The sequence below is a fragment of the Macrotis lagotis genome, chromosome 1 (genome assembly GCF_037893015.1).
Source record: "Macrotis lagotis isolate mMagLag1 chromosome 1, bilby.v1.9.chrom.fasta, whole genome shotgun sequence".
NCBI classification, from domain to species: Eukaryota; Metazoa; Chordata; class Mammalia; order Peramelemorphia; family Peramelidae; genus Macrotis; species Macrotis lagotis.
The window spans coordinates 775,389,890-775,401,578 of record NC_133658.1 but is presented as its reverse complement, the minus strand read 5'-3'; the positions used below and the strand labels follow the sequence as shown (position 1 = coordinate 775,401,578).

General features: G+C 36.7%; 1 pseudogene; it reads right to left on the bottom strand.

Annotated features, from left to right (window-relative positions):
• Positions 1 to 10,124: 10,124 nt before the first annotated feature.
• Positions 10,125 to 11,196, bottom strand: LOC141488221 (apoptosis-enhancing nuclease pseudogene; annotated as a pseudogene).
• Positions 11,197 to 11,689: the final 493 nt, after the last annotated feature.

Below are 11,689 nucleotides of genomic sequence, written 5' to 3'. Positions count from 1 at the left end.
CACTTATTCCTTCAATTTCTTTTTCTTGTCTTATTTCTATAATGAACATTTCTAGTACAATATCAAGTAGTGGAAGCAATGGACATTCTTGTTTTGTTTCTGATTTTGTTGGAAAAGATTCTAATTTATGTTCATTACATATAAAAGTACCTTTTAGTAACTTTAGAAGATATTTATCATTTTTAAAAAGTACCATCTTTTTCTCTGTCACAAATGAATATTGAATTTTACCAAAAGTTTTTCTTGGATCTATTGATATAATTATATGATTTTTCATTTTATTATTAATAGGGCTAATTAAGTTTTAGTGTAATGAAAGGAATTTAGCAGAATTTATTTTGCTATGAGTAAACAGTTCATGTGATATTACAATGAAATTGACTTTGAATACTTGATAGAGGTTCCTTGTGACTCTATTTGGTCCTGAAATGTTTTCTCCTCTTTGGAATTTAATTTATGACTTATTCAATGTCTTTCTTTTAAATCAAGTCATTTAAATTTACTATTGTTCTATTAAGTGGAATATTTTACATCTTTATAGATATTTATTTATTTAAGTAGTTGATTTTATTTCCACAGTCAGGAAAAATAATTTTTAATAAGATCTTTTATTTCTCTTTTTAAGTTGTGAATTCTCTTTTTTTTCATCTGTGAAATTTATACTTTTTCTTTTTAAACAACATAGCTATGGTTGATTTGTTTCATTGTCCCTGTCCCCCCAAATATTCTAGTTTTATTTATTAATTCAAATTTGTTTTTGTTTTCATAATTTTGTGAATCACCTCTTTGGTTTTAGGGATTTGGCGTTTAGTTAGAATTTTTAATCTACTGGTTTTCTGCTATTTTTAGTTGTATTGCTCTTTATTGCTCTTTCTTTTTTAGGTAAAAAAATATGTAAAGAAGTACATTTTTGTCTAAGGAATACTTTGATAGGATCCCAAAGATTTTGGTATATTGACACATTATTGTCATTTTCTTTAACGAAAAAAACTTGTGTGTGTGTGTGTGTGTGTGTGTGTGTTTTACCATTTTTTTAGGAGTAAATTATTTCAATTGCAGTTGATTTTTAATATTTTTAGTGTCCCTTATTTATTATAACTTTTATTGTTCTGTTGTCAACAAAGGGTATGGATAATAATAATATTTCTGCCTTTATGTATTGATTTTAAGGTTTTAATCCTTTAAGATATGATAAATTTTTGTAAAGTTGCTATGCAAACTAAGAAATCTGTTTGGTTCTTTCTATTTCTATTCAATAATTGTTGGAGATCTACCATCTAATTTTACTAAAATTCTTTTCAGACCATTAATTTCTTTCCTTATTTTTGGTTAATTTTAGTTTTTATCTTTTCTTCTGTCTCCCCATCCCACTCCTTAAGTCTCTTTTTCAGTATCCCCTCTCCAAGTTTAGGGTTTGTTTTGCTTATGACTGAGTCTTCCCTAAATTTATCCTTCTTCATCTTTTTTTTTAACTTTTTTTGCAAGGCAATGGGGTTAAGTGACTTGCCCAAGGCCACACAGCTAGGTAATTACTAAGTGTCTGAGGGTGAATTTGAACTCAGGTACTCCTGACTCCAGGGTGGGTGCTCTATCCACTGTGCCACCTAGCCTCCCCAATCTTCCTTAATCTTGTTCCTATCTTCACTCCTATTGGGTTAGATATGTGTGTGTGTGTGTGTGTGTATGTGTATGTCTGTGTGTGTGTCTGTGTGTGTGTGTGTGTGTGTCCTGCCTTCTTTTTACCCTGCTTAGATGAAAGTGAAGTTCTTCCCCTCATTCCTTCCGTGTTTGTGAGTGCAGCTATATATATGTATATACATGTAACCTTGTTAAGTCTGCTAACACATTTCCTAACTTTCCCTTTAATTTTTTTAGGTTTTTTTTTTTTAGTTTTTGCAAGGCAATGAGGTTGACTTGCCCATGGCAAGGTAATTATTAAGTGTCTGAGGTCACATTTGAACTCAGGTCCTTCTGACTCCAAGGCTGGTGCTCTATCCACTGCACCACCTAGCTGCCCCCTCTTTATTTTTTTTCTAATGTATCCTTTCCCCTTTTCTTTTTTCTTAAATCATCTTCAAAATATAACAAAACTATTAATACATCTTTTGATTTCATTGATTACTTCTTTTTTTGTTTTTGTTTTTCTTTTTGCAAGGCAATGAGGTTAAGTGACTTGCCTAAGGTCCTGCAGCTAGGTAAATATTAAGTGTCTGAGGGTGGATTTGAACTCAGGTCCTCCTGACTCCAGGGCTGGTCCTCTATCCACTGTGCCACCTAGCTGCCCTTCACTCATTCCTTTTTATAACATTCCATTAGAATGAAAATGGCTTATCCTGATAAAGTCTCTTCTGATTTTTCACTTGTATTTGCCTTTTTTTCTTTTGAGATCTGTATTTATATTTCCTTTTACTTTTTAGCCCCTATTTTTTTCCATCAGGAATGTTCAAAAGTTCTCTATTTTATTGAAGATCCATTCTTGTCCTTGCAGGATTATACTTAGTTTTGCTATGATCATTTTTGGTTGTAGACTTTTATCTTTATCCTTTTGGAATATCTCACTAAAGAGTTCTTTGCATTTTGTTATTTTGGGAATTTTTGCTCCTTTTTAGCTAGGGGTTAAATCATGTGGAAGTCTGTGTTCCCTTGAAGTTGCATTCTTTCTTTCTTGATACTTGTAATATTTTTCCTTTTGTTTGGAAGTTCTATATTTTGGTAATGACATCTGTAGGAGTTTTCATTTTGATGTTTCTTTAGGAGTTGATTAGTGGGTTCTTTCTATTTGCCCATTATTTTCTTGTTCTAATATGTCTAAACAATTTTCAATAATGATTTCTTGAATGTATTATATTGGCTCTTTTTCTGGTCATGAATTTCAGGTGATATTGTGATATGTTATTTTTCCTTGATATGCTTTCTAGATTAGCTGCTTTTTTGACATGATATATCTCGCATTTTTCTATATTTCTTCATAATTTTGACTTTTTCTTAAGAATTTTTGTTGTCTCCTGGAGTCATTAATTTCCATTTAGTCTATTCTGATTTTAAGGGAGTTTATTCCTAGAGTGAAGTTTTGTATATTTTCTGTTAAGCCATTGATCCTTTTTCCAAAATTCTTCTCAAGACATTCCTCTTATAATATTTTTATAGCCTCTTATATAATTTCTTTGAAGAATTCTAATTATTCTTGTAGAATAGCTGTTTTGACTTTTAGGCTTTGGTTGTAGGCATTTTTGAGTTATTCTTATATTTCAGGTTTGTTTTTGGTTTTTCATCCTAAAAAGGTCATTATGTCCTCTCTCTCTCTCTCTCTCTCTCTCTCTCTCTCTCTCTCTCTCTCTCTCTCTCTCTCACATCATTCATTTATTTGCTTATTTTTGTTGCTGAGGCCTCAAGAGTTAAATTCTAAGTCTCCCTTGTGCTGAGAGCAAATCAAGTTGAGAACTTTTCCTAGATACTTTTGGGGGGGGGGGAAGAGAGGATTATTTTCTGACCCAGACTCTTCTTTCCATGGGTTAGAGTTTTGATTGTACCTTTTTCTTCACCACATGAGGTTTTTCCCTTCAATTGAAACGTTTCTTTTTCATCCCTTAGGGGCTTGGATCATATTTACCACCTGTCTAAAGATGAATTGTTTGATAATGAGGTTGTTGGTGAGGTGGGAAAGAGTAAGCTATGAAGTTTCCTTCTACTCCTCCATATTGACCCTCCTTTTTTTATTCGTAGATCTGATCATATCTCTCTTGTGCTTAAAAAAATATTTATATATTCCAAAGCTTAGCAAATAATTCCTGCTCCCTTTCCCCTGCCCCAGAATTCAAGACTCTTCACAATCTGAAAACAACATAAATTTTCCACCCTATTTCATATCATTCCAAACTATATACAGTGATATATATGTGCCCATCTGAACAAATTTCTTTTCCCTAAACATATATTTTCCTGACTCCAGGTTTCCCTAATTTTATAATGCTTGGAATACTTGCCTACATCTTTTTCACTTGTTGAATTTTACCCATCCTTTAAAACACAATTCATATATTTTCCTCCTCCAGGGAGCCTTGCCTGACAATCATAATTACCCTTTACATACATTCTGTTGTGAAATACAGAAATATATGATGCCTTCTACTAGATTGCAAATTCCATGAGGTTAGGGACTCTGCTTTATCTGGACTTTGTACTCTTCCTCAAAAGCTAACAAAATGTTCTACAAATGATAGATGTCAAAAAAGGAGAGGAAAGGACTATTTAAAATTTATAATAGCTCTTTTAATTAGAAACTGAAGGGAGGAAATGACTGAACAATTTGGGAATATATGATTGAAATGGAATACTATTGCACCATAAGAAAAGATGAGAAGATTGATTTCAGAAAAAACTAGAAAGATTTCCATGAACTGATGCAAAGTGAAGTGAACAGACTCAGGAGAACATGTAACAGCAATATTTTACAATGATCAACTGTGAATGGTTTAGCTATTCTTTGTAATATAATGATCCAAGACAATTCTGAAGACCCTATATTGAACAGTGTTATCCTACCAAAGAAATAACCTATGGTGTCTGAATGCAGACAAAGCATATTGTTTTTACTTTTTTTTGTCTATGTCTTCTTTTACAACATGACTAATATAGATATATATGTTCTCCATGATAGCATATATATAACCATATATATAAAACCATATATGTTTCAGGGAAAGAGGGAAGGGGATGGAGGAAGGGAATTTGCAATACAAAATTTTAAAAATTTATTGTTAAAAATTACCTTTACATGTAATTGGGAAACATTACTCTCCCTTCCCCTCTCTTAGGGGTATGCCTCTCAAGATTCTCAGGTACCAGGTGGGGTTTAGAGTATCTCTTTTTTTTGTTTTTCTGCCATTGGCTTGAATGCCTCACTGGCTGGGTTTCTCTTATTTTTAGGGATCTAGTTTCATCTAACCACTTAACATCAATTGGTTTTTACAAAGGGATATTTACTTTATACAGATAGTGAGAACAAACATACATGTCCATCTCTGTACCTCCAACACCTCAGAGGCATAATCCCCCCAAGTGGTCTCTGAGGGAAGGGTTAGGCTCACAATTTAGCTCAGTTATTATTTATCATTTAGTCCCACCAAATTCAAGTACAGCTACAGTATCATTTCTGTTGAGTTGGAGTCCTAGACCCTTACTTTTCAGGGTATCAGTGCTAGGCTGATTGCAATACATGTCTTGGACTTTTTTTGATGATTCTGGACTAGATCAAAAAATACATTCCTTGCATATAGAATGAAGAGAAAGAACAAAAAGTTCAAGTAAGTAAGTCTATTTATTGGGGAACATATGACTTCATAAAGAAAGATGAAGGCAGGAGAAGGAGGCTCTAAGAACCTCTCCCTTTATTGCATGTTCTCACTGGCCTTGAGTAAGGGAGTTACAACACTCCTTTAGATATGAATTCAGCCAAAACCATGATTAGTGCTGACTTGAATTTTTTTAGGTTCAAGATGCTGACAGTTCCATCTTTTCAATGGAAAAAAAAGATAACTCCCAATCACATGATAGGCCAACTGGGAACAGATACAAAATGTTCACATATCCTCTATTCCTCAAGATTCCCCTGAAAGGGTATCCTGTGATGTATAAAATGTTTGACATATAAAAATTCTGTGTAATTAGTCATTTTTATTCATTACAGTTAATAAATAATTAATAAAAAAGATGGTCACTTGGCTTTCTTTGTAAACTAAAAGACAGATCATGGCAGCCTATGGACACTTATGTACCTTGGAAGAGTTCCTGATAAACAGCTATCAACTCTGATTGATTAACAATTAATGAGAATGAATATTATAATGAGAGGCAGACTATTCTGGTGAAGGGTTGGAGGATGGGACTTTATCAACCCCAACCTTAGGCAATCTAGCCAAAGGATCTACCCCCTACCTAAGCCTAGGCAGAACATAATGGGCTTCCCTAGTTGGGTGGAGTCTGAACAAGATTGAGGAGAATGTTAAATCCAATCTCTTTATTAGCCCTATTCTCCAGGAGTTGATTTGGCCTAGTAGAGAATGAAGAAATAAGAAGAGGAAAAAATACTGCATTTCCCCAAGAGTAACTGGCTATTAATTAATATATTATCATTCCCTCACTCTTTAACTTCCTCCATGTGGATAACACCATCTTAACAAACTACTGGGATCTGCACATTTATCAGACACTCAATACATAAATATGTTTTTAACTGAACTGAACTTTTTCTTTAGAAATAAAGAAGCTATGTGGCCCAGTGGAGAGAGAGGTTCAGCTCAAGTGCCACACCTCTTGATACACAGCCTTCAAGATCCTGGATAAATCATTTAACTTCTCATTGATCTGAGCAACTTTTTAATAGTGTTAGTTGCAAAAAAAAAAAGTTCTAACTTGCCTTAATAGAGGGAATTTTCTTACCTGGGAGTTTTCTATAAAAATGAAATCACAGATTGAATCTCTGGGAATATGTGATCTGAAGCTAGTGTCATGCTAATAAACGTTTAATAACCAGCTCACCAAACAACAAAAGCAATGTCCCCACACACTTTTAAGTTTAATTTGCATTACTGAGTTTCTCCATCACTTTCCTAAGTGTAGACTATCAACCAAACAATAAATTGAGCTCTTACTGGTAGTGTTTACAAATTTTCAAGATGTAAATAAATACCCTAAAAATTTAACAATTGGCTCTTGTGAACTGGTATGGACTGGATCTAGCACCTCACTGCACAATTCCCAAATAATCCATTTCTAGACATTAAGGACTTCAGCCCATTTTTAATTGGGGAATTTTCAATACCTAGTTTCTGACATAATTTAACAGTAAAAGTTTTAACTTCAGGTTAGCTTTGAAGGTTCAAGAAACACTGATTGATCATAGTACACATGTAAACATGATTAATGGTTGCCATAAATGGGTATGGAGAAACTAGAGAGTGAAGGATCTTGACGGCCATGATTAGTTTATTTCAAAACATGTAAACAAAAGTAATCAGAATATATCTGACAAGAATGAACTCTATTAACCAAACAATCTGTATTTTTTTTCTACTCAGCACAAGGATCAATTTTCACAATTTTGTCTTCCCTTCTGCTGGTAAATCCAGAAGCTACCCATGTATTAAATAATGACAGGAAATTACAATGTTCTGATTGGTGAAAAAATAAGGAATATTATCAAACACACACACACACACACACACACACACACACACACACACACACACACAGATAGAAGCAGTTAAAAAGGAGGAGGGGGAAACCAGAAAATTAAGCTTTCAGGTCCAGAAAAGGGAGTTTGTCATTGCTGTATAAAATAGCAAGGAAAGAAAACTATAATTATCTACCCTTTTCATAATTTAAACTGTTCAACACCCTCTAAAGTCTAAACAGTAGCTTTTGGCTCCAACTCATAAAAATTTATTTTTAGGTGCTCTTCCAGGATGGAAAAAGGGTGAAAAGTTCCCTGAAGTGCTGGCATGTCTCCTCAGGTCCCCAAACTTCATCTGGATCCAGAAACAGTGTGGTGTAATGGAAAGAGGGAGGGATTTAGACTCAATAGGTGCACTTTAGCAGTTACTAGATGGATAAGTTTGAGCAACTCACTTTTCCTTGCTAGCCTTTACTGGCTGTATCTGCAAAATGGGGATAACAATATCTATAGAACCTATTCTGCATGTTACTACTGTTACTACTTTACGGTTGTAAAGTGCTATTAAAAAAAGTAAACTTACTGTTATCATCTCCCACACAGTAAGCACAGAGTAGATGTTTAATAAAAATTTATTGACTTCATATCAGAAATGGTAATATGTTCTCAGGACCATCTACACAGGGCACCTGTTGACATGGTTCTTCTCGAAGAAAGAAAACAAAACAAAAGGAATCAAATGTTGAAAATTGAAAAACACTTACTAGTTGAGTAACCTGATCAACTTATTTAACTCCTCTGGACCTCTATTTCCCCCATCAATAAAGTAAGGGCATTGGGCTCAAAGGCCTTCTTGCTCTAAATCTATGAAACAATTAGAGATCAAGTTTGTTTTGAAGGGGGCTTCCTGATATTGAAAGATGAAGATGACCGATAGTCCTGTTTACTTTAATATCCCTAAGTCACATTTAAAAATAAAGAAATAAAGAGAGCTGTTAAAAATCACCTCATATGGTGTTGTTCACATGTCCCCATCTGGTTTGTGAAAAACAGTTTCTTCAGCTGAAAGGCATTTTCCATGATTATTATCCCCTCTGACAGCCCCTCTGATTGACCCAAGCTTGTGGAAGTCAAAGCAAATGTGGTGGGAAGGAGAAGAGCCAATAGATTATGGGAATAGAAGTTACTTCCTTGAAGACTCGGTTCCAACTCTTTGAATTTCCAATTCTGATGTAGGTAGAAGTTAATTTCTTTATTCAACTAACATTTATTAAATGCTTATTGTATAATTAGTTCTAGCTTAGTGCTGGGGAGATACAAAGTCAGAGCAAAGAGTCATTCATTGCTGATGTCCAAGAGTGATGATCCAAAGCACCCAAAGTGCCTCACATCTATCTTGTCTTCCCTCACTGGGAAGACCTGGTTATACCTGAACAATCCGTAGAGATGCTGTTTTAAGAGGGTCCCTTTCAAGATATTACTGGAAATTCTATAATTTGTCCCGAACTGAGCACTGAAGCAAAATACCACAGGGAACAGATAAGCAACTACTAAATGTTCCATTTCTTACTTCCAAAAGTAGTGATGACTTGGGGTGTGAGGGTCTGCTGAATCCTTTTCAGACCTGCTCATCCATATTTGGTATTGATCTGATTTACCCAACTCTGACCTGTAACTCCAAGAAGTTATAGCATGCTCAGCAGCCACACCCCAGGAAAATCATCTCAGCAGTTAAGTTGTCTTATGTATTACATAATTTTGCTGTCTCGTAATATTTTATTTTTTCCTCAAGGATATGTTTTTTTTTCTCTCTCAACACATTCAATTTTGATCAATGCATAGCATGGAAACAATGTAAAGACTATCAGATTGCCTTCTGTGGGGAAGGAGGAGGGAAGGGAGGGTGGGGGAAAAAGTATAAAATTTACAACCTTATCAAAAAGTAATAGGGAAAAATCACTATCATATATATATATTTGGAAAACAAATAAAATATATAATAAAAACATTTTAAAAATTAAAAAAAAAAAGAAAATCATCTCAGAAGACCAGGTTAAGGGTAACTAAGAGGCCAAGTTAGGCTGGTGTCTATCCCAAGCCTGTGAAGACTTCCTCTGGCAGAAAGAGTTGATGAAAACAATTTGTTCTAATGGCCATGAAGGTGACTGAAGCAGGTTAATGTGGAACACTCAGAGCTGGGTCACATATTGAAGATATGGAGATCATTCACAACATCCTGGGTCATCACCAGTTCTCCTGACTTTTGTTTTGACACTAGACTTTGAGGATTCTGGAAAAAAAGAGTGAAACTGCTGACTTTGTTCATTTGAATTTATCCCTGAGGAGGTAGGGGAAGAGAGCCAATGCCTTTCTCTCCACCAACACAGTGGGCCTCTTGTTGCCTTTCCTTCTATGTGTTTCTTTCTTTCTTTTTTTTTTTTTTTACTTTGTGCATAGTATATTTTTAAAAACCAGAGCAACTTGGGGGTTAGGAGAGTGCAGGGACACTACATCACTGGCATAAGATGAACATACAAATTCTTGGAATGTCTTGTGAATCCGCAAAATACTTTTCACTAGGAGACATCAAAAGATGAGATCCCCCTTACCAGTCTTCTACCCCAACAAGTGGGTTTGGCAATTTACTACTAATGTCTTCAGAGTACTGTGGCTGAAATCAAAAGAAACTGGCTCCTAGAAAGCCCAGAGAGGGTGGGGTGGGGGGGAGTTTCCTAATCCTCATCATCCTAGAAGCCAAAGCATTCTGATGCTCCCACCTGACAAAGGATATTAAATAGAAGCTCTCTTCAGATCAACCTATTGCCTTGCTTGCATGAATGGGCCTGGATGGTCAAAGTACCAGAAAAGTCACTTTTTCCACATACATGACAAGGCCAATTTTACTGGGTTCCCCACAGAAGTTCATACTCTTCCCACCCTGGGAGCCCTTGGATCATTTACAGCCTTCGGTCTGATCTTCTAGCCAGAACTGGTCTTCCATGTAGTGTTCAGTGTCTGTGCCACTGTCCCGAGAGTTGTCCTCACAGTTTGAGGGCTGACTGCTGGCCTCCTTCAGCGCCCACTCCACCTCAACCAGCTGGTAGAGCTCCATGGCAGTTATGGCATCTTCCACAGATGAATGCCCATGTTGGCCAATCTGAATTCTTTTGTTCAGCAGCTGCAGAGCCAGATTCTTGAGAGAAGAGGATTGGTTTCGGACAGGGAAACCCGTTTGGTTGATTAAGTTAGGGACAGAAAGGGTGTCCTGAGTTTGTCTCCAGGGATGGAAGTATTTGAGGGCCTGGAAGTCATTATGGAGCGCGTGGCCCACCACCAACTTGCCCTTCAGCAGCTTAAGGATCTCTTTTTGAGCCACTCTGAAGGGGATAGCATTCTTCATATGTTGTCTGGTAATGCCACTCCGAGTTCGATGATCCACAATGGGTGTCTCAGGCCAGATGTATTTGTCATATAGAATATCCCCATGATAACTCACCACTGAGCATCCGGCCAGCTCACTCACCCGCCCACCAGGACCAGTACCTACCATCTCACAGTCAATGGCCACACATTTATTAAGCATAGTATGGTTAGGGGCAGTGCCCTTTTTGGGTTCAATCTTCTGAATTAGCTTTTTTTTTGGACTGGGTATCAGGTGATCCAAGAGTAGCTTGATGTGTACTACACCTGGTAGCCTCTGTGTTCTCCAGAACCTCTGATTTGGCCAATTGGAGGTTGCCCTCTGACTCCTGAGGTGTACTCAGCATGCCTCGTTTCTCCAGAAGGGCCTGGTGTACCATGAACCTTTGGTGCCGCCGGCTCCTCTTGTGCCACCACCGAGGGATGTCCTACCCACTGGAGCTGGTAAAAGGTGTGCTTGAGCACTGAAAGTACTTGGAGTTCTCTTTTGGTGCCATCCCTGCCAGCTCAGTGATGGGAACATCGGTGGTCATCTCTCTACCAGGCTGTGACCCACTACTGCTCACCTTTGGGCCGCCCAGGAGCCCTTCTTCCAGCCGCCACATGGTCGTTCTGGATATGCCCAATCTTGGGGGGCAACTTTGTGAGTTACAGAGGATGGACAACTTGAGTACCTTGGCTAGAGGAGAGTTTCCATATTAGAGAAGATGACCACCAACAAGAGCCAAGACCTGGCCTGGCTTGCCAGAAGACAGTTGTTTAGACCCTGAAGAATAGAGGTGAAGTGCAAAATGTCTGATTAGTAGTGCTGCTAAATGCCTTATCTTTGGTTTTAATCTCAGCCTTCTAGGAGACTATAGTAGCTTTTGTTGCTACTTATCTTAAGTTTTGGGGAGTGAATTTATAACACACATTCTGAAGCTACTGTCCCAACACTTATTCTCACCTAGTTTGATTCCCCAGAGGGTAGTGATTACTTCACAGTTCTAGGGGAACCAAAGGAGTTAGTGGACAGCTTTCTAACAAGGCTTATGAGTTCCTGCTGACTTGCTTTCCTTCAATCCTCCCCAAAATGATTATTCATTAATACCAATTAGT